This window comes from Eubalaena glacialis, chromosome 15 (genome assembly GCF_028564815.1).
Source record: "Eubalaena glacialis isolate mEubGla1 chromosome 15, mEubGla1.1.hap2.+ XY, whole genome shotgun sequence".
Classification (NCBI taxonomy): domain Eukaryota; kingdom Metazoa; phylum Chordata; class Mammalia; order Artiodactyla; family Balaenidae; genus Eubalaena; species Eubalaena glacialis.
This window is the reverse complement of record NC_083730.1, coordinates 40,248,014-40,271,677: the sequence shown is the minus strand read 5'-3', so window position 1 is coordinate 40,271,677 and position 23,664 is coordinate 40,248,014.

Here is a 23,664-nt window from a genome sequence, read left to right as displayed (position 1 = left end):
AAAATTTCTGGAAATGTAAAATATTAGGAATCAAGTAAATTTAGATCATAATGTCAAATTTATCCATAAAGTGTAACACAAGAACAGTGGAAATTAAAGCTATAAGAGAAAAGACAAAAGACTAACGTTATCAATCCAAGACCTAAACAGCTGATATAGAGTCTAGAGCAAAGAAAAGACATACCTATTTTGGAGAAATAATAACCATTTTTTAAAATCAAGGGCATGGAACTCTACATTGAAAGATGAATGTCCATCTAGTGCCCAGCATAGTGAAAAATAATATATCCATCATAAAATAAATTATCATGATATTTCATAACAGGGGGTGTTGATGGAATTATTAGTCACACACAAAATAATGATTTGTATGGATTATAGTTTCTAAACAGCAAGAATGAATGTTAGAAACTAATAAGTTCAAAACTCTGATTAAACATTATTTTCAACCTAGAATTTATAACCAAACTATCAACTGAATGTGAGGACAAAATAAAGACAAAGAAGACTCAGAAAAATTTACCTATCAGTCACCTTTTTGTGAGAAGCAACATAATGATGTGGTCTAGAAATATGCAGTTAGTCAACAAAGACAGATTAAGATTTCATATCCAGGAAGAAAGAATGTAATCATACTAGGAGAACATTTAAGAGAATTCTTTAGATTATATTGAAGAAGCATTCTTAGAGAGAGCATTCAAGTCTAGATTGTAGTTAGAAGATGATAGAAATTTTTGGTAGGAAAGTCCTCAGGGAATAGAAAAAGATAACAGAATATCTGATATGGTAGCGTATTCAGGAAAAATGTGGGGTTTGTGTTTACTGGATAGAGCAAGAGAGAAAAAGAAAGGCAAATAGAAAACTAATGGAAAGCAAACTGCTGTGAAGAAAGGGAATGCAATAACAATATATTATTTGGCTCAGCAGTGAACAATATTTATATAATTATTATAAGATTAATATAACTATAGTTTTAACTGAGTGACTTACTATTTGCATATATGTGGAAGATGAGATGTAGATGTTGTATGAGGAATAATGTCTAAGTCAATACAAAATATTGCATTATTTTCATATTTAGAAGTATGAAGGTGATTACTAGAAGACACAACAAAAGTAGCTGTATAAGAGGTATATTGGGACATGAGATTGCCACTAAGAACTATTTGTGTTTTCAAACTATTTGTATGCATTCTGTAGATAAACATGAAACCTAAACCAAACACAAAAACTTCAGTGCTCTCTTGCCTCTCTCTCTTTCTCTCCCTGTCTTTTCCATGAAGCTTCCCACCATCCATCCATTTAATTTATTCGCCTCTAGAGTCAACCACAAAACACAGAAAATGATGAGTAACCATTTTCTCACTTCTCCCAAGAATGGTACATAACTAGTGCCATCTTAGATACATGGGAAAGAAGTTGATTCATTATATTCAATGGATACCTTAGGCCATTAAGACAATTCTCTTGTTGAATAGGTGGAGAAAATCTGTACTTGGGCTCTGTTAACACTTAACTCATTGTTTTGATTATCTCTGCATAGTACCTCCTCCCATTATATCCATGATATTTTTATCATTCTGCCTATACTAACTTTCTGCTTTCTAATTTTCTGCTCCAAGGCCTGTTTCTTTCTCTAGTATCCTTAAAGGCAGAACTCTATCCTATTTATCAAGTGCTAAAACATTGTCTGATATTTAATATATTACCCATAGATCTTGATTTAGTTTTGCTAATTAATCCATGTGTATGTATTTTAGAAGACTGAAGTGTCTCTGCCAAAAATGGTGGACAATTGAAAAAGCCAAGTCATACCTCCAGATTACCACTCACCAGCTGAATGCACTTGGAAAAGTTTACACTCTTGGAGGCTTGTTTCCTCATTTACTCAGTGGTTTTGATAATATGTTAGCTAAACATCTCCTGGGACTGTTGCTAATACCCAGAGAGAAGATGAAGGAGGTGATATTGAGAACAATCTATCCAGCACCTAGGAGCTTAGAGCTAAGGACTCCTTACAACAAGTCTTATGGTCCTTCCTGCATGGCAAGGCTGGTCTTCCAAACCCAGTGAAGTGTTTAAATTTGCAAAGATGGTCCAAAGTTAACCAGAACCCCCAGCGTGGTAGGCTCAAAAAAGTGACAAAGGTGGGGGCTTAAATAAGGTAATTCTGAGTACAGAATTGAGTTTAAATAATGCCATCACATAAAGAAATGCATAGGAGGATTTTCTGTCCCTGGGCCCTGCATGTGCTGAATACACAGTGAGGTCTTAGGGTTTATTGACAAGATATCAGCAAAAGGTGAGCTATAGACAGATCTGATAAAAGTTGGACAGCACTGTGCACAAATAGCTCCCACTGAAGGCCAGTAAAATGAATAAGATCTCTCTCAGTGTATGTGTGTGTGTTGTATAAACAAACTTTACCCAAAATAATTTTCCAAAATCTGTTCATCTACTGACTTTCCCCCTTACCACTGGGAAATGAGAATTGAAAATATTTAAATATTGGTAGAGGGATGGGATCTGTGCGGCAAACCAATATTCTCCATTAAAGTTCGAGATTTAAAGATCCATTTATCAAAATCTTTGGTGTGTGCCCAAGTCTTCCTGAATTAATGCATGCGTGCATATGAAAATCAATGTTTCCTGCCCATATAAACACTGCAGCTCTGAATCAATCTCTCAAAGCCGAAGAGGGTTAAATATTTAAACAAGCTATGTATTGAAATACATTTTTAATGCCGTGAAGTCATTCTGATGAAAGATTACTCAGGAGCCTTCATTACTGAGTGTAGAGAGTAATGTGGTATTATCGGAACAGATGGCCCAACTGTCTGTGGGCCCTGGCCCCCCTCAGGGTAGATTCAAATACTACTCCTAAAGTCAGCTGTTGGTAGCCAGTGGCCTGAATGGATGGCTGCCTGCACACCACACATCCCTGCATGACAGCCATGCTGGCTGCTGTCTCGGGGAATATTTCCTTAAGGAGTCAAATGCTGATTTGATTTGATTTGGTTTGATTTGATTTGATTTGATTTCTTTGTGAGCACTTCATGTTTCTGCTGTTTGTTTCGAGCAGAAGCTGTTGTTCAGGAATCCAGAGTGGATGAGATGACCATTTAGCTGCTTGTTGTCTGATTTCAGCTGGGGTACTCTCAAAAGTCTGAATGGAGTACGATTTAAGGCTACCTATTTTGTTACCTGTTTCTGATGAGACATTATAGTGAGTAGAAAGGGCACTTCATTGTGCTTAAATTTGAATGTCCTGAGCTGTAGTGCTTTTGCCCTTGATTGCTAGCTGTGCGGCTTTGGGAAACTTGCATAATTGTTCTGAGCCCAGTTATTTTTAAATGTTATCCCTTATACTCCTTTCTTTTATAGCTTTCTCTGACCAGATTTTTAGTCTTGTGATTACAGAAAAGAATCATATAGAGAATATTAGTGATAGAAAGAGGACTGGATTCAGATCCAGGTGGAGGGGTCTGGTCTCCAAACACCTTTCAAACCCCTTTGCCTCACTGAATCTCACTTTTGTTGTCTCTAAAATGACATGAAACTTCCTGTTCTATCTACCTCTACTGAACATTTTGAGGAATCTGTAAAAATACTGAAAAATGTCTGTTAAAAGGATACATTTCTTGCAAATCAAAACTACAATGAGGTATCATCTCACACCAGCCAGAATGGCCATCATCAAAAAATCTACACACAATAAATGCTGGAGAGGGTGTGGAGAAAAGGGAACACTCTTGCACTTTTGGTGGGAATGTAAATTGATACAGCCACTATGGAGAACAGTATGGAGGTTCCTTAAAAAACTAAAAATAGAACTACCATACAACCCAGCAATCCCACTACTGGGCATATACCCTGAGAAAACCGTAATTCAGAAAGAGTCATGTACCAAAATATTCTTTGCAGCTCTGTTTACAATAGCCAGGACATGGAAGCAACCTAGGTGTCCATCATCGGATGAATGGATAAAGAAGATGTGGCACATATATACAATGGAATATTACTCAGCCATAAAAAGAAATGAAATGGAGGTATTTGTAGTGAGGTGGATGGAGTTAGAGTCTGTCATACAGAGTGAAGTAAGTCAGAAAGAGAAAAAGAAATACAGTATGCTAACACATATATATGGAATCTAAGGGAAAAAAAAAAGGTCATGAAGAACCTAGTGGCAAGACGGGAATAAAGACACAGACTTACTAGAGAATGGACTTGAGGATATGGGGAGGGGGAGGGGTAAGCTGGGACAAAGAGAGTGTCATGGACATATATACACTACCAAATGTAAAATAGATAGCTAGTGGGAAGCAGCCGCATAGCACAGGGAGATCAGCTCGGTGCTTTGTGACCACCTAGAGGGGTGGGATAGGGAGGGTGGGAGGGAAGGAGATGCAAGAGGGAAGAGATATGGGAACATATGTATATGTATAACTGATTCACTTTGTTATAAAGCAGAAAGTAACACACCATTGTAAAGCAATTATACTTCAATAAATATGTTTTAAAAAAAAAGGATACATTTCTGATTGTGAACGCTAGAGATGAACAAATGGGGAAGATTATGACACCGTGAGGAGGGGTCTGAGGTGGCCAGTGCGACTGGTACATTTCAGAGCATATGGGTAATTTGTAAATTAAACTCTGTGCTGTCCTATCTAAGTCAGATTAGCTAAGTGACTGTTCACCGTTGCTTTCCAGGCCCCGATGTGGGAGGAAATATGTCACCAAAAGCAACCATCTGAATTTTATTTATTTGAGTATCAATCAGGTCAAGACTAGAAGCCACATGGGCTACGAAGAGACCATAAATGATGAGCACATATTGTGGTTTTGCATTTGGATGATTAACGAAATTTATAAAGGTAAATGTGATACTCGATGAAAATCATTACATTCTTGAGCCAAATATTGACTGAATTAAACATTTTTGAGGTTTTTCTAATGTGCTATTGGTGATAGGTATTCAGTAAAGAATAACACTCTTCTGGGAGAGAAAATAAAGAACACACACTCTTCTAAGCAGCCACAATCTTCTGCAGGAAGCGTGAAAAGGGAAAAGTTGGAGAGGATTTAAAAGAACACTTGGCAGCTTTCACATACAGCCTCCTTGTTACAATCCCACTAATTCGCCAAGGATCAAATCATCAACTGTAAGAGGAATTGGATCCAGACCTTTTGAGTCACAGACTGATAGCTGCCATTTTCATTAGGTAAAGCCTGTCATTCCCTCTGCTTGCTTATTAGCTGTGGAAGCTGATAGCTATATATGTACAGCAGGGGCAGGCAGGTGCCAAGCCCTGCAGCCCTGCATTGGTTTGGCATGTTCAGGGTCTCTAGTTTCATTATTTCTTTTTCCTACAGATTAACTAGTTTCTACAACCCACTTATTAATTTCACTTCCACCCAGAGGCATTACAGCTATACCATAGGCATCCAACAATATGCCCCTACTGGCAATGTCACCATTTCATCCCTGCCCCTTGTAACTCATTATTGAACCAATTGCTTCCTGGTCAAGTCATATGATTCCTTCTGAACTTATAATAGTTAAGGGACATGTGTGAATTTGATCTCTGGAGGTCAATCTATGAAACAAATGCATGAATCCTCTGGAATAGGCCACACAATTTCTTGCTTCTTTCAGTTTGTTTTCTCAATTCCTTCCACCTAGAATATCTATATGCCACTCCCTTGGGATGTTTAAATTTTTCCTACCCTCTCTGTTTCTAAGTAATCTTCACGATTTCCATGGAGCATATCCTAACCAACTAACTTCGTATGTTCTTTTACTAATCTGAACTATGATACCACATGTCTTTGAAACTCTTCTTTGTCACATAAAATACAGTATCACACTGTTAGCTAGGTGTTGGGGATGCACAAATGAATTATCCGTAGTCCTTATCTTCTGCCACCTAACTAGCCTGTGTGACTTTGAGAAAATGATTAATCACTCTCATCTACCATGGAAATAATACCTCCTCCACAAATCGTTGTGAGAACAAAATAAGAAAGTGTGAAATTCTTTTGTAAATTTTAAAGTGCTACATGAACACAAGGTATTGATTTTATTATGCCTACTTCCAATCATATTAGCTTTCAATCATTTGGTGTATAATGATCAAGATATTTTTTGTTGGTTTTAGCAGAGTGATTTGCACATAAAAATTGAATTGATTGATTCATTTGTGACTTCAGATTTATGATCCAAGGGTCTAATAATATTTCAAAATCTTAGCAGTCCATGACTGAGGTTTTGAGTTTCCTTTCTCTTTAGTCCTTGCAAGTTCAAATGGAGTTGTTTCCCATCTATATGAGATTGTGGTCACTCAAACATGGAGGCTATACAGGGCTGGGGTTCTGGGGATGTGTCCTCCATATAATCTCATTATACCTTCCTCATAACTTTCCACTTTAACAAAGTCACCTTGGCCAGCTGTTCTTCATCAACTTTTTATTTGATTTAACTGATTTTAAAGTCTGCTGGCCTCATTTTGGTGTTAGAACTTTTAGCAAAAATATCTTCAGACACAAATAATAAAGAAGAATAACAAAAGTGAGCAGTAAATTTTGAATGCATCTTTTTTTTATTTTTTAAAAGTATATTCATGTGTATATTCATGTATATTCATGTGTATTAGTCCATATAATCTTTTGGGCATGCTCATAAATGAAAACATTCTAAAACTTATTTTATAGATAAGAAGTCCAAAGAAACTAGCTCCAAAATAATAATGTCTATATTTTTTTTTCTCTTTACAGTGACAATAACTATAAATCTAATTTATTTGAAGAAGCAATTATAAAATCAGTTTTGCATATTGTCTATCCAAATCACCCTACCCTGGGACAGAGGACTGAACTAACTAGATATCTGTGTGAGAAAAAAAATTGTGGAAAGTGACTCTTGCCCCCCAAACCACAGAGGGCACTGCCATCAGGTTTGTAAGCAGAATCAAAACTTGAGAATGTGCTCAAGGCAGCTGCTGGAGGAGGAAATATGAATGAATTGTTAGTGGAAGACACCACACATCATGTTATCTTGGAAGACATTCATTGTCAGATATAAGAGAAAAATTATTTTGTGAATGAAAAACAAAGAAATGGACAATAATTGGATATAGTTTTCTTATTTTCAATTTATTTTAATTGAAATAATTCTTTTAGACTTCTTTAGACATAGATTTTTAGGAAAACCTCTGTTGTATATACATGAAAAGAAAACCTATGTAAGATACACTGGTTTTGGAGGTCCTCAGTCTTTTCTAACTCTGACTTTTCTCAATGACTTCTCTACTTGGACATTGATGCTCATGTATTTGCAAACAATATTGTCTTCTGAGCCATGAAGAGAATTGATGAGTCAGCATTCCTTAAAAGGATGCTCTAGTATTGCCTCCAGGAGTTTTTTGGGTTTTGATTATTGGGTTTTGGGTTTTTTTGTTTTTTGTTTTTGAAACTGCTGTGACTCACTCTTGAAGTTAACTTAGGGATGATTGTTACAATAGTAACTGTTGTTATTTTGTGATCTCAGAGGTGTAAAATATGGTGAGACAAATTCATTTTGGTTGTCTATGAGTATATGGAAATAGGAAATGAATCTGTAGTCAGGGATTAGAGAGTTACGTAAAACCAGGAGTCCAGCAAATATAGCAAAAGAGTGGAGGTCATTCCTTGGATAGTTGTGGGATTGGAGATGACTTTTCTGCACTCTCTGAGGCTGATACGGTGGTGGAAATGGGAGAGTAAACTAAAAAATGAATAATTGCATATAATAACCCAGGACCAGGTCTACCCCATTATTTAAAGACTAGACCTGTACAGTTACAATATAATTACTCACAAAACAATCTGTACAATACCATTTAGAGGTGACAGCTGTAAATTAGACATCGGGCATCCTGAGTGCCAATCACACTTCTATCATTAACTTGTGAGACTTGACTTAGGTGATTGTTATTTTCCTCATCTGAAAATGGAAAGGGTCCTACTTGCTTCCCTTTCCTCTCTCTAGGGATTACTATTGGCTTCCATAGACAGTTATTTAATAGCTGCTACATACAAGGTAACCAGGTAGGTCTACCCTCATCTGGCTTTAAACATGAGCCTACAGCAGAGGGTCCTCATATTACACATGAGGAACCTGACACTTAAGTCTGTTGAGTCACCAGGACTAGTTCAACTCACTACTACACAGCAGAGATGGGATTAAATATAGACCTATTGATTCAATCCAGTTTTCTTTTGTTATATCATGTAAGAATAATTGGGAGATGCAAGAGGGAGGAGATACGGGAATATATGTATAGCTGATTCACTTTGTTGAAAAGCAGAAACTAACACACCATTGTAAAGCAATTATACTCCAATAAAGATGTTAAAAAAAAAGAATGAAATTAGAACACTCCCCAACACCATAAACAAAAATAAACTCAAAATGGATTAAAGACCGAAATGTAAGGTCAGACATTATAAACCTCTTAGAGGAAAACAGAGGCAGAACACTCTATGACATAAATCACAACAAGATCCTTCATGAACCACCCCCTAGAGAAATGGAAATAAAAACAAAAATAAACAAATGGGACGTAATGAAACTTAAAAGCTTTTGCACAGCAAAGGAAACCATAAACAAGATGAAAAGACAACCCTCAGAATGCGGGAAAATATTTGCAAACAAAGCAAATGACAAAGCATTAATCTCCAAAATGTACAAGCAGCTCATGAAGCTCAATATCAAAAAAAATGAACAAGCCAATCTAAAAATGGGCAGAAGACCTAAATAGACATTTCTCCAAAGAAGATATCCAGGTTGCCAACAAACACATGAAAGGATGCTCAACATCACTAATCATTAGAGAAATACAAATCAAAACTATAATGAGGTATCATCTCACACCAGTCAGAATGGCCATCATCAAAAAATCTACACACAATAAATGTTGGAGAGGGTGTGGAGAAAAGGGAACCCTCTTGCACTGTCAGTGGGAATATAAATTGATACAGCCACTGTGGAGAACAGTATGGAGGCTCCTCAAAAAGCTCAAAATAGAACTACCATACGACCCAGCAATCCCACTATTGCGCATATACCCTGAGAAAACCATAATTCAAAAAGAGTCATGTACCACAATGTTCATTGCAGCTGTATTTACAATAGCCAGGACATGGAATCAACCTAAGTGTCCATCAACAGATGAATGCATATAGAAGATGTGACACATATATACAATGGAATATTACTCAGCCACAAAAAGAAATGAAATTGAGTTATATGTAGTGCAGTGTATGGACTTAGTGTCTGTCATACAGAGTGAAGTAAGTCAGAAAGAGAAAAACAAATACCATACCCTAACACATATATATGGAATCTAAAGAAAAAAAAAAGTGGTTCTGAAGAACCTAGGGGCAGGACAGGAATAAAGACGCATATGTAGAGAATGGACTTGAGGACACGGGGAGGGGGAAGGGTAAGCTGGAACGAAGTGAGAGATTGACATGGACCTATATAAACTACCAAATGTAAAATAGGTAGCTAGGGGGAAGCAGTCGCATAGTACAGGGAGCTCAGCTCCGTGCTTTGTGTCCACTTAGAGGGGTGGGATAGGAAAGGTGGGAGGGAAATGCAAGAGGGAGGAGATATGGGGATGTATGTATATGTATAGCTGATTCACTTTCTTATACAGCAGAAAATAACACACCATTGTAAAGAAATTATACTCCAATAAAGATGTTAAAAAAAAAAAAAGGAATAATTGGGAGAGCTTAAAACAAAATAAAGGGTTATAGGGGAATAATATGTTAACGATATAGTCACTTTGTATATGGAAAATTTCTTTCTCAAATATTTTGATTAAAGTCTTGCTTCTTTTCTTGATGAGGAGATGCACAAATTCTGTTTACTGAAGAATCTTATTCTGTGCCCTTAGAGTTTTTCTCTGTGTCTTCCTCACCTCTACCACCATCACTACCAAACTCAGAAGTTGATTGTTTTCTGAGAAACTTGGACTAAATAGGAATCAGATAGCAAGTCAGTCCCAACAATGCCATATTTAACAACACCTACAAGATAAAAGTTACATACTCAAAATAATCCAGAGTGCATAAATGAATATTCACAGAGCTCTTATCATAAACTTGGCATTGTGTTCTGTGATTTTATATTTGTCAGTTCATAAAATTCTTGCTATCCTGCTGATCAGAAAACTGAAGCTTTGGCAAGGTTACCCAGTTTATCCAAATTCACACAGATAGGTCTTTTGATTCACTGCTTATCCCATTCTAGCCATGAGATTCTTTTCAAGGGCAGTAGAAATCAGGGCCAGTCAAATTCAAATTCCTGTGGTAACACTATAAGTACCTGTGTTTCTGTTGCCAGGGAATTTTTTAAAAAGGAGTGCACAGGAATTACAAGATGGCAGATCAGGGAGCAAACTTTCTTTTCTGGCTGCACTGCATGGCATGAGGGATCTTAGTTCCCCAACCAGGAATCGAACTCTTGTCCCCTGCAGTAGAAGTGTGGAGTCTTTTTTTGCATCTTTATTGGAGTATAAATGTTTTACAATGGTGTGCTAGTTTCTGCTTTATAACAAAGTGAATCAGCTATATATACACATATATCTCTATATCTCTTCCCTCTTGCATCTCTCTCCCTCCCACCCTCTCTATCCCACCCCTCTAGGTGGTCACAAAGCACTGAGCTGAACTCCCTGTGCTATGTGGCTGCACCCCACTAGCTATAGGTTTTACATTTGGTAGTGTATGTTGTATGTATGTACATGCCACTCTCTCACTTCATCCCAACTTACCATTTCCCCTCCCCATGTCCTCAAGTCGATTCTCTAGTAGGTCTGCAACTTTACTCCTGTCCTGTCCTAGGTTCTCCATGACCCTTTTTTTTTTTTTTTTTTAGATTCCATATATATGTGTTAGGGTATGGTATTTGTTTTTCTCTTTCTGACTTACTTCACTCTGTATGACAGACACTAAGTCCATACACTGCACTACATATAACTCAATTTCATTTCTTTTTGTGGCTGAGTAATATTCCATTGTATATATGTGTCACATCTTCTATATGCATTCATCAGTTGATGGACACTTAGGTTGATTCCATGTCCTGGCTATTGTAAATACAGCTGCAATGAACATTGTGGTACATGACTCTTTTTGAATTATGGTTTTCTCAGGGTATATGCGCAATAGTGGGATTGCTGGGTCGTATGGTAGTTCTATTTTTAGTTTCTTAAGGAACCTCCATACTGTTCTCCATAGTGGCTGTATCAGTTTACATTCCCACCAACAGTACAAGAGGGTTCCATCTTCTCCACACCCTCTCCAGCATTTATTGTTTATAGATTTTTTGATGATGGCCATTCTGACTGGTGTGAGGTGATACCTCATTGTAGTTTTGATTTAAATTTCTCTAATGATTACTGATGTTAAGCATCCTTTCATGTGTTTGCTGGCAATCTGTATACCTTCTTTGGAGAAATATCTATTTAGGTCTTCTGCCCATTTTTGGATGGGCTTGTTTGTTTTTTTGATATTGAGCTGCATGAGCTGCTTATATATTTTGGAGATTAATCCTTTGTCAGTTGCTTCATTTGCAAATATTTTCTCCCATTTTGAGGGTTGTCTTTTCATCTTGTTTATGGTTTCCTTTGCTGTGCAAAAGCTTTTAAGTTTCATTAGGTCCCATTTTTTTATTTTAGTTTTTATTTCTATTTCTCTAGGAGGGGCTTCAAAAAGGATCTTGCTGTGATTTATGTCAGAGTGTTCTGCTTATGTTTCCTCTAAGAGTTTTAGAGTGTCTGGACTTACATTTCGGTCTTTAATCCATTATGAGTTTCTTTTTGTATATAGTGTTAGTAAGTGTTCTAATTTCATTCTTTTACATGTAGCTGTCCAGTTTTCACAGCACCATTTATTGAAGAGGCTGTATTTTCTCCATTGTGTATTCTTGCCTCCTTTATCAAAAATAAGGTGACCATATGTGCGTGGGTTTATCTCTAGGCTTTCTATCCTGTTCCATTGATCTATATTTCTGGTTTTGTGCCAGTACCATAATGTCTTGATTACTGGAGCTTTGTAGTATAGTCTGAATTCATGGAGGCTGATTCCTCCAGCTCCGTTTTTTTTTTTTTTTTAAAGATTTCTTTGACTACTCAGGGTCTTCTGTATTTCCATAGAAATTGTGAAATTTTTTGTTATAGTTCTGTGAAAAATGCCACTGATAGTTTCATAGGTATTGCATTGGATCTGCAGATTGCTTTGAGTAGTACAGTCATTTTCACAATGTTGATTCTTCCAATCCAAGAACATGGTATATCTCTCCATATGTTTGTATCATCTTTAATTTCTTTCATCAGTGTCTTATAGTTTTCTGCATACAGGTCTTTTGTCTCCTTAGGTAGGTTTATTCCTAGGTATTTTATTCTTTTTGTTGCAGTGGTAAATGGCAGTTTTCCTTAAATAAACTTTCAGATTTTTCATCATTAGTGTATAGGAATGCAAGAGATTTCTGTGCATTAATTTTGTATCCTGTCACTTTACCAAATTCATTGATTAGCTCTAAGAGTTTTCTGGTAGTATCTTTAGGATTCTCTATGTATAGTATCATATCATCTGCATATAATGACAGCTTTAATTCTTCTTTTCTGATTCGGATTCCTTTTATTTCTTTTTCTTCTCTGATTGCTGTGGCTAAAACTTTCACAACAAAGTTGAACAATAGTGGTGAGAGTGGACAAACTTGTCTTGTTCCTGATCTTAGTGGAAATGGTTTCAGTTTTTCACCATTGAGGCCGATGTTAGCTGTGGGTTTGTTGTATATGGGCTTTATTATGTTGAGGTAAGTTCCCTCTATGCCTACTTTCTGGAGGTTTTTTTTCATAAATTGGTGTTGAATTTTGCTGAAAGCTTTTTCTGCATATATTGATATGATTATATGGTTTTTCTCCTTCAATTTGTTACTATGGTGTATCACATTGATTTGCACATATTGAAGAATACTTGCATTCCTGAGATAAACCCCACTTGATCATGGTGCACGATACTTTCAATGTGCTGTTGGATTCTGTCTGGTTATATTTTGTTGAGGATATTTGCATCTACGTTCATCAGTGATATTGGCCTGTAGTTTTCTTTCTTTGTGACATCTTTGTCTGGTTTTGGTATCAGGGTGATGGTGGCCTTGTACAACGAGTTGGGGCGTATTCCTCCCTCTGCTATATTTTGGAAGAGTTTAAGAAGGATAGGTGTTAGCTCTCCTCTAAATGTCTGATAGAATTCGCCTGTGAAGGCTTCTGGTCCTGGGCTTTTGCTTGTTGGAAGATTTTTAATCACAGTTTCAATTTCAGTGCTTGTGATTGGTCTGTTTATATATTCTGTTTCTTCCTGGTTCAGACTCGGAAGGTTGTGCTTTTCTAAGAGTTTGTCCATTTCTTCCAGGTTCTCCATTTTACTGGCATAGAGTTGCTTGTAGTAATATCTCATGATCCTTTGTATTTCTGCAGTGTCAGTTGTTACTTCTCCTTTTTCATTTCTAATTCTGTTGATTTGAGTCTTCTCCTTTTTTTTCTTGATGAGTCTGGCTAATAGTTTATCAATTTTGTTTATCTTCTCAAAGAACCCGCTTTTACTTTTATTGAGCTTTGCTATTTTTTCCTTCATTTCTTTTTCATTTATTTGTGATCCTATCTTTATGATTTCTTTCCTTCTGCCTACTTTGGGGTTTTTTTGTTCTTCTTTCTATAATTGCTTTAGGTGTAACTTTAGGTTGTTTATTTGAGATGTTTCTTGTTTCTTAAGTTAGCATTGTATTGCTATAACTTTCATCTTAGAACTGTTTTTGCTGTATCTCATAGGTCTTTTGTCATCAGGTTTTCATTGTCATTTGGTTTTAGGTATTTTTTCATTTCCTCTTTGATTTCTTCAGTGATCTCCTGGTTATTAAGTAGTGAATTGTTTAACCTCCATGTGTTTGTATGTTTTACAGATTTTTTCCTGTAATTGATATCTAGTCTCATAGCATTGTGGTCAGGAAAGGTACTTTATAGAATTTCAATTTTCTTAAATGTACCAAGGCTTGATTTGTGACCCAAGATATGATCTGTCCTGGTGACTGTTCCATTAGCAGTTAAGAAGAAAGTGTGTTCTGTTGTTTTTGGATAGAATGTCCTATAAATATCTATTAAGTCCATCTTGTTTAATGTATCTTTTAAAGCTTGTGTTTCCTTATTTATTTTCATTTTGGATGATCTGTCCATAGGTGAAAGTGGGGTGTTAAAATCCTCTGCTATGAGTGCATTACTGTTGATTTCCCCTTTTATGTCTGCTAGCATTTGCCTTATGTATTGAGGTGCTCCCATGTTGGGCGCATAAATATTTATAATTGTTATATCTTCTTCTTGGATTGATCCCTTGATCATTATGTAGTGTCCTTCTTTGTTTCTTGTAGTAGTCTTTGTTTTAAAGTCTATTTTGTCTGATATGAGAATTGCTACTCCAGCTTTCTTTTGATTTCCATTTGCATGGAATATCTTTTTCCATCCCCTCACTTTCAGTCTGTATGTGTCCCTAGGTCTGAAGTGGGTCTCTTGTGGACAGCATATATATGGGTCTTATTTTTGTATCCATTCAGCCAATCTATGTCTTTTGGTTGGAGCATTTAATCCATTTACATTTAAGGTAATTATCGATATGTATGTTCCTATTACCATTTTCTTAATTGTTTTGGGTTTGTTTTTGTAGGTCTTTCCCTTCTCTTGTGTTTTCTGCCTAGATAATTTCCTTTAGCATTTGTTGTAAAGCTGGTTTGGTGGTGCTGAATTCTCTTAGCTTTTGCTTGTCTGTTAAGGTTTTAAATTCTCCTTTGAATCTGAATGAGATCCTTGCTGTGTAGAGTAATCTTGGTTGCAGGTTTTCCCCTTTCACCACTTTAAGTATGTCTTGCCACTCCCTTCTGGTTTGCAGAGTTTCTGCTGAAAGTTTAGCTGTTAAACTTATGGGGATTCCCTTGTATGATTTTTTTGTTTCCCGTAGCTGCTTTTAATATTTTATTTGTATTTAATTTTTGATAGTTTGATCAATGTGTGTCTGGGTGTATTTCTCCTTGGATTTTTCTTGTATGGGACTCTGTGTGCTTCCTGGACTTTATTAACTATTTACTTTCCCATATTCAGGAACCTTTCAACTATAATCTCTTCAAATATTTTCTCAGTCCCTTTCTTTCTCTCTTCTTCTTCTGGGACCCTTATAGTTTGAATGTTGCTGTGTTTAATGTTGTCCCAGAGGTCTCTGAGACTGCCCTCAATTCTTTTCATTCTTTTTTCTTTATTCACCTCTGCAGTAATTATTTCCACTATTTTATCTTCCAGGTCACTTATTCGTTCTTCTGCCTTAGTTATTCTGCTATTGATTCCTTCTAGAGAATTTTTAATTTCATTTATTGTGTTGTTCGTCATTGTTTCTTTGCTCTTTATTTCTTTTAGGTCCTTGTTAAACGTTTCCTGTATTTTCTCCATTCTATTTCCAAGATTTTGAATCATCTTCACTATCGTTACTCTGAATTCTTTTTTAATGTAGACTGCCTCTTTCCTCTTCATGTGTTTCGTCTGGTGGGTTTTTACCTTGCTTTTTCATCTGCTGTGTGTTTCTCTGTCTTCTCATTTTGCTTAACTTACTGTGTTTGGTGTTTCCTTTTTGCTGGCTGCAAGTTTGTAGTTCCCGTTTTTTTCGGTATCTGCCTGCAGTGGCTAAGGTTGGTTCAGTGGGTTGTGTAAGCTTCCTGGTTGAGGGCATTAGTGCCTGTGATCTGGTTGTTGTGGCTGGATCTTTTTTTTCTGGTGGGCATGTCCGCAACTGGTTGTGTGTTCTGGGGTGTCTGTGACCTTATTATGATTTTAGGCAACCTCTCTGCTAATGGGTGGTGTTGTTTTCCTGTTTTGCTAGTTGTTTGTCATAGGTTGTCCAGCACTGTAGCTTGCTGGTTGTTGTATGGAGATGGGTCTTGGTATTGAGATGGAGATCTATTGGAGATTTTTGCTGTTTGTTATTATGTGGAGCTGGGAGGTCTCTGGTGGACCAATGCTCTGAACTCGGCTTTCCCACCTCAGAGGCACAGGCCTGATGCCCAGCCAGAGCACCAAGACTCTGTCATCCACATGGCTCAGAATAAAAGGGAGGAAAAAAGAAAGAAAGAAAGAAAGAAAGAGAAAATAAAATAAAATAAAGTTATTAAAATAAAAAAGAAAAATAATTATTAGAAATAAAATATTAAAAAAGTAATTAAAAAAAAAGAATGAAAGAAAGAAGAGAGCAACCAAAGTGAAAATCAAGTCCACCAATGATAACAAGCACTAAAAACTATACTAAAAGAAACAAAAAAACAAACAGACAAAACCCTAAGACAAATGGTAAAAACAAAGCTATACAGACAAAATCACACACAGAAGCAGACACATACACACTGAGAAAAAGAGAAAAAGAAAAAAAAAAGATATATATATATTGTTGTTCCCAATGTCACCGCCTCAGTTTGGGATGATTTGTTGTCTATTCAGGTATTCCACAGATGCAGGTACATCAAGTTGATTGTGGAGATTTAATCTGCTGCTCCTGAGGCTGCTGGGAGAAATTTCCCTTTCTCTTTTTTGTTTGCAGAGCTCCTGAGGTTCGGTTTTTGATTTGGCCCTGCCCCTGCATGTAGGTCACCTGAGGACATCTGTTCCCCACCCAGACAGCATGGGATTAAAGGAGCAGCTGATTCGGGATCTCTGGTTCACTCAGGCTGGGGGGAGGGAGGGGTACAGAATGTGGGGTAAGCCTGTAGCAGCAGAGGCCAGCTTAACGTTGCCACAGCCTGAGGCACACTGTGTGTTCTCCTGGAAAAGTTGTCCGTGGATCACGGGACCCTGGCAGTGGCAGGCTGCACAGGCTCCCAGGAGGGGAGGTGTGGATAGTGACCTGTGCTTGCACACAGGCTTCTTGGTTGCTGCAGAAGCAGCCTTAGTATCTCATGCCTGTCCCTGGGGTCCGTGCTGATAGCCTCAGCTTGTGCATGTCTGTGGAGCTCATTTAGATGGTGCTCTGAATCCCCTTTCCTCATGCACTGTGAAACAAAGAGGCAAGAAAAAGTCTCTTGCCTCTTCAGCAGTTCCACACCTTTTCCTGGATTCCCTCCCTGCTAGCTGTGGAGCACTAGCCCCTTTCAGGCTGTGTTCATGCAGCCAACCCCAGTCCTCTCCCTGGGATCCGACCTCTGAAGCCGGAACCTCAGCTCCCAGCCCCCACCCCACTCCGGGGTGAGCAGGCAAGTCTTTCGGGCTGGTGAGTGCTGGGTGGCACCAATCCTCAGTGTGAGAATCTCTCTGCTTTGCCCTCTGCATCCCTGTTGCTGCGCTCCTCTCCATGGCTCCAAAGCTTCCCACCTCCGCCACCCGCAGTCTCCACCCACGAAGGGGCTTCCTAGTGTGTGGAAACTTTTCCTCCTTCACAGCTCCGTCCCACTGGTGCAGGTCCCATCCCTATTCTTTTGTCTCTGTTTCTTCTTTTTACTTTTTCCCTACCCAGGTATGTGGGGAGTTTCTTGCCTTTTAGGAGGTCTGAATTCTTCTGCCAGAGTTCAGTAGGTATTCTGTAGGAGTTGTTCCACATGTAGATGTATTTGTGATGTATTTTTGGGGAGGAAGGTGATCTCCACTTCTTACTCTTCTGCCATCTTGAAGCTCCTCCGAAGTGTGGAGTCTTAACCACCGGACTGCCTAGGAAGTCCTGGACAGTTTTTTGTTTTTTTCACAGTAACAAATTTTACTTGCTTCTAGTGATAGCCTTAGGACTCAATAATATTTAGCCAAGACTAACTTTTGCCTCCAACTCCAATTACATTTGTTTGTAATGCAAACCTTCCTTCTCTGCCTTTATTTATTTATTTATTTATAACATCTTTATTGGAGTATAATTGCTTTACAGTGGATATATATATCCTACCAAATGTAAAACCAACAGCTAGTGGGAAGGAGCTGCATAGCACAAGGGGATCAGATCGGTGCTTTGTGACCACCTAGAGGGTTGGGATAGGGAGGGTGGGAGGGAGGGAGATGCAAGAGGGAAGAGACATGGGGATATATGTATATGTATAGCTGATTCACTTTGTTATAAAGCAGAAATTAACACACCCAGAGACTTTGTAATCTCCTGAGTACTTTACTTGTAAAGGATACTAGCTATGTATTTTTTTTTTTTTCTGGTTGATTATCTTCTCCAAGAGAGTGGCTTCTGAGTAAAATTTTTAAAAAGAAAACAAACAACAACAACAAGCACATCTGCACAGACACAAACTCAGTTGTAAGGATTGTGGGGGAAGAAACTGGGGTGCTAAGGCTAGTCTCCTTTTAAACTATTCATTGATGACTAGTTAGACAGTTTTCATCCTATTTACATACAGCCTCCTTTCCACTTTGTGTGGCTTCTCCAGTCCTAGAGAAAGCTGTTCATCCACGCAAAGCTACCCTATGCAGGCCAGCCTCTTTGAACAGTTGCTGAGATCACTCACCAAATCTCCCAGAGGATAAATGGATACTTGGGTGAAAAGTCAAAACCCTGACTGTTTTATTAAGCCTGACTATATTGACAGCACTGGTCTAGGTCATTTGAAGAGTACAATGATCATGTAGTCCCTGATCTTTGACCTTGGATAGTTTTATATCTACACAGGGAGAATAGATAAAGCATGTGAAACCTAATGCAATACACGTTTAGGCTCTAGTGTTGGCTTGGAAGCTGAAGGATGAAGAAACACAAAATGACCATGAACAGAAAAAGAAAAATGATTTCCTGAAAGAAGTGAGAATTGATCTGGATTCTCAGATTCTTGTTTTCAATGGTCATTTCCATTGGAAAACTTACTTATAAAGAGAGATCTCAAAGTTAAATGACCTGTATCTGGTAACTTCTCCAGTCATATTAGGATCCCCTAACTTCTCTGAGTTTTCCCCTTTTTTCCCATTCTGCTTTCCTTCCTAATGCATGACTTCTCTCCTTCCACTACTCCCTGGCTTCTTATACTTTTCCCTCCCTTATCTCCAAGGCCTTTGACACATATTCCCTATATCTTGTCTTTTTCATGATTGCTTTGTCTCTGTTTAATCATATTTCTCTTCTTCTCTGATGTTGCATTGCCAGTTGTGAACTAAAGAATGTACCAATGAATTCAGGGGGGAAAATCCTGGGAATCTAATGTTTGGGTTGCCAAACATCAAAGAACTTTATGGATTCTCTGCCCAAATTGTGTAAGGGGAATCTCCGACATAGAAGGGCAATGCCTTCAGAACTGAAGTATAAAAATGGATTTATACAAAGGATTAAATTGATATTAGCTAATCTCAACTTTCACCTTGGGCTCATGCTCAGTTATTTTAAGGAGGGAAGAAAAGAATCCCCTGCATATTGATTACCTACTATGTACCAAGACTTGTCTTGGGCACTTTCAAACATTTAATTCTCCCAAGAGCCATCAAGGTGGATATTGGTATCACCCAATTATAGACTGGGAAACTGAAGCTCTGAGAGTTTAAGCCTATCACCCAAGGTCATGCAGCTGACAACAGCAGAGACTAGATTCTGTCTCTCTGCCACTGTTTCTAATATCGACTTGATTTCTACCTCCTTTCTGGCAAGGACCACTGCCACCAGACTCTCAGTAAAAATAGCAGTCTTAAGAGTTGTCTCAGCCTTATAGTAAAGCTTTGATGCCCATTTGTGTTTTAAGGAAGGACCCTGGCTGCCGTGCTGAGGAGAGGACAGCAATGGTCTCAGGCAGACCAGGAGGAGAGAGGGCTGAGGGCTCGATCACACAAGTGTGGGTTGGAAGATACAGGAAGTTGACAGGTCAGAGGCTACTTTCCAGGGAAGTCAGCAAGGCAGATAGATATCAAAAGCCCAAACTGTCAGGGTCCAGAGACTCAATGATCACAGAGGCAGGGACAATGGTTCTATTGAAAGAGAGACATGAAGGCAAGCAAAGATCCTAGGACAGGCACTTCTTTTGTTGCCTGCTGAGTATGAGCAGCTTCGGATCCTAGGCGTTAAAGAAAGTTAGAAGGATCTCAGATACCCGCAGGAAAACGGTGCCTCTTCTGGAGCGTAAAACAGAGATGTGGAAATTGTTTGACTGTGGTTAGTGCTGCAAAGGAGCTAACTTTTATATTGGTTGATGCAGACAGGACTGGGTTTAAGACATGAATAGGTGCACCTTTTGCATTGCTTACACTTCATTATGTGTCTACAGAAATCTCAAGAGACAGTGATGTTTTATGACCTCCAACTTCATTATTTTATGCCTCTTCCCTCCACTTATGGCCTAGCATTAAGTATTACCCACTTACTCTTATACTTCCAACCCCTATCAAAACCTGCTCTTTGATTACATTTAGTGGAGAGTGTCTATGGGAGCATATGGGGCACATTTCTTTCATAGGGGCACTGACTTTACTCAGATGGAAGCCAGGGGGATTTCACTTAGAAAGACTCTGAGCAAAGAGTGAGATGAGGCAGGGCCCTCTGGATCTCCTAATCTACCAAGAAGTGAGCAAGCAGGTGGCTATTCCACCCACACATAAGGTCAGCCCTGACAGCAGTAGGTTTTTTTTTTTTTTTTTTTAATGTGTCCTGGAACCATTTTCTCAGAGTGACATTGACATATGCCCCCATAAATAAATTAACAACCCCATCTCAGCTGACACATTTGGCAGAAACAAGAAGTTCATGTGCCAGTATGTGGGTTAATTTCCGTGCCCGTTCCACTGGGAAAGATCAAGTGTATCAGTGTGTGTTCATATCACTGGGAAGCAGAAAGCTTTTCTTTTCTTATTCTTGATTTTCACAGAAATATATTTTGACTTATCTATATAAAATATGTATGTGAGAAGTTATTAAGCCAACAGAAAAGTGATAGAAAGACAGGAGGATAGGTTTGTCAGAAATAGATTTTTACAATTTATGAAAATAGAAATGGGGACTTCCCACAGCTTATCCCCCCAAATTCTCACTGTGCAAGGTGGATATTTATGTTCTTTATATTGTAAAGCTACCTCTGCTAAATCTCCATGTAGAATAAAGACATGGAAAAAAAGCAAAGAATTTCTAGTCCTTTCCACCTCGTTCCCTTTAAAAGAGTAGTGACTGCTCAAAAATGTCTTTATGCCTTTCCATATAACCCAATCAACAAAGTTTGGAGAGTCTTGTATGTGCTGCTTCCAGTATTAGGAATTCCTTGGGATAAGAAAAAAAAAATAAGTGGACAAAATCCCTGTTACAAATAGTTAACTGGGAGAAGCAATTACTGAAATAAATACAACATGTTTATCCAATAAGTATTGATTAAGCATGTGAAATGTGCAAGGCCCCATGCTGGAAGCAGCCTAACTCATACCCATCCTGCAGATAGGCAGGGCTCCTCATCTAGTTAACAGAATTTTTACCACAAATGCTAGCTCAGTCCACCCAGTCAAGATATTTACAACAATACATAGAGTGTTTTGCCCATTCATTTACTAATTCATTTACATATTTTCTGTTCACTTACTGTACATCATTTACTCTTTTAAATGATGGGATTATGAGAGTGAACAAGACAGATGAAGCTCCTGCCCTCATGGAGCACACAGTCTAGAGACCCTCCGGTTTTTTTTTGTTTGTTTATTTTTTTAATTTATTTTTCTTTCTTTTTAATTGAAGCATAGTTGATTTACAATGTTGTGTTAGTTTCAAGTGTACAGCAAAGTGATTCAGTTCTACATATATAAATCTATTCTTTTTCAGATTCTTGTCCATTATAGGTTATTATAAGATATTGAGTATAGTTCCCTGTGTTATATAGTAGGTGTATATGTTATATACAGTATTTTATATACAGTAGTGTGTATATGTTAATGCCAAACTCCTAATTTAACCCTCTGCCTCACCTTTCCCCTTTGGTAACCATACATTTTTCTTTTATGTCTGAGTTTCTTTCTGTTTCATAAATAAATTCATTTGTATCATTTTCTTAGATTTCACATATTAGCGATGTCATATGATATTTGTCTTTCTCTGTCTGACTTAATTCACTTAGTATGATAATCCATCCATGTTGCTGCAAATGCCATTATTTCATTCCTTTTTATGTCTGAGTAATATATATGTATATATACCACATCTTCTTTATCCATTCAGAGACCCTCAGTTTTTTATGAAGGCAACACAAAGTTCATTTGAGAGTGATTGCACCTATCCAATGTAATGAGAATAGTGTTATTCTTCCTGATGAGTGTTGGCATCCTCTTGGGCTAGGAATTAGAATGGCTTCTAAATAATTTATCCCTTGAGCATAGTCAATGCAACATCTCTGTGCCTATGTTTTCATGTGCAAAATGAGTCATAGATATTCAAGAACTGCCTTGAACAATGTGAAGGTCACTAGCCTCATGTGGCTATTAAAAGTAAGTTAAATTGCATTCATATTAAATATAATTTAAAATTTACTTTCTCAGTCAAACTAGCCCATTTCAAGTATTCATATCCACCTGTGGCTAATGGCTACCATGTTGAACAGTGCAGAACAGAATATTTTCACCACCACAGAAAGTTCTTTTGGATAGCACTGCTTTAGAAGATAACTTCTGGTGTTAATACCTATGATGTTTATTTGTCTTTGGGGTGTTTGGCTGCAGAATTCAACATGTAGCTCCCTGCTATGAAATTCTACATCATCTTCTTACACATAAATTACATGGCATTATTATGCAAACTCATGTAAATGTTTATGTTTACTTGCACAGTACTCTTCCTTTATTTGTGGCTTTGCTGTCTGTGGTTTCATTTACCTGTGGTCAACTGTGGTCTGAAAATATTAAATTAAAAACTCCAAAATAAACAATTCATAAGTTTTAAATTGCATGCTGTTCTGTGTAGTGTGATGAAATCTCACACGGTCCCACTCTGTCTTATCCTGGAGATGAATCATCCATTGTCTAGCATATCCTCCCGTTGGTCACTTAGTAGCGCTCTTGGTCAGATCAACTGTCATGGTATTGCAGTGCTTGTGTCCAAGTAATCCTTATTTTACTTATAATGGTCCTAAAGTGAAAAAGTAGTGATGCTGGCACTTCAGATCTGCCAAAGAGAAGCCTCAAAGTGCTCCAAGTGAAAAGGCGGAAGTCTCCGAATTAACATGGAAAGATAAAAATCATATGCTGAGGTTGCTATGATCTATGGTAAGAATGAATCTTTTATCCGTGAAATTGTAAAGAAGAAAAAGGAAATTGGCGCTAGTTTTGCTGTGGACCTCAAACTGCAAAAGTGGCCACAGTGTGTGATAAGTGCTTAGTTAGAATGGAAAAGACATTTAATCTGTATAATGAGATATTTGGGGAGAAAGACAGAGTGAGACTACATTCACATAACTTTTATTACAGTATATTGTTAAAATAGTTGTATTTTATTATTAGTTATTATTATTAATATCTTACAGTGCCTCATTTACAATTTAAACTTTTATCATAGGTATACAGGAAAATAGTAGTATATATAGGGTTAGGTACTATCTGTGGTTTCAGGCATCCCCTGGGGTTCTTGAAACGTATTCCCCATGGATAAGGGGGGATTACT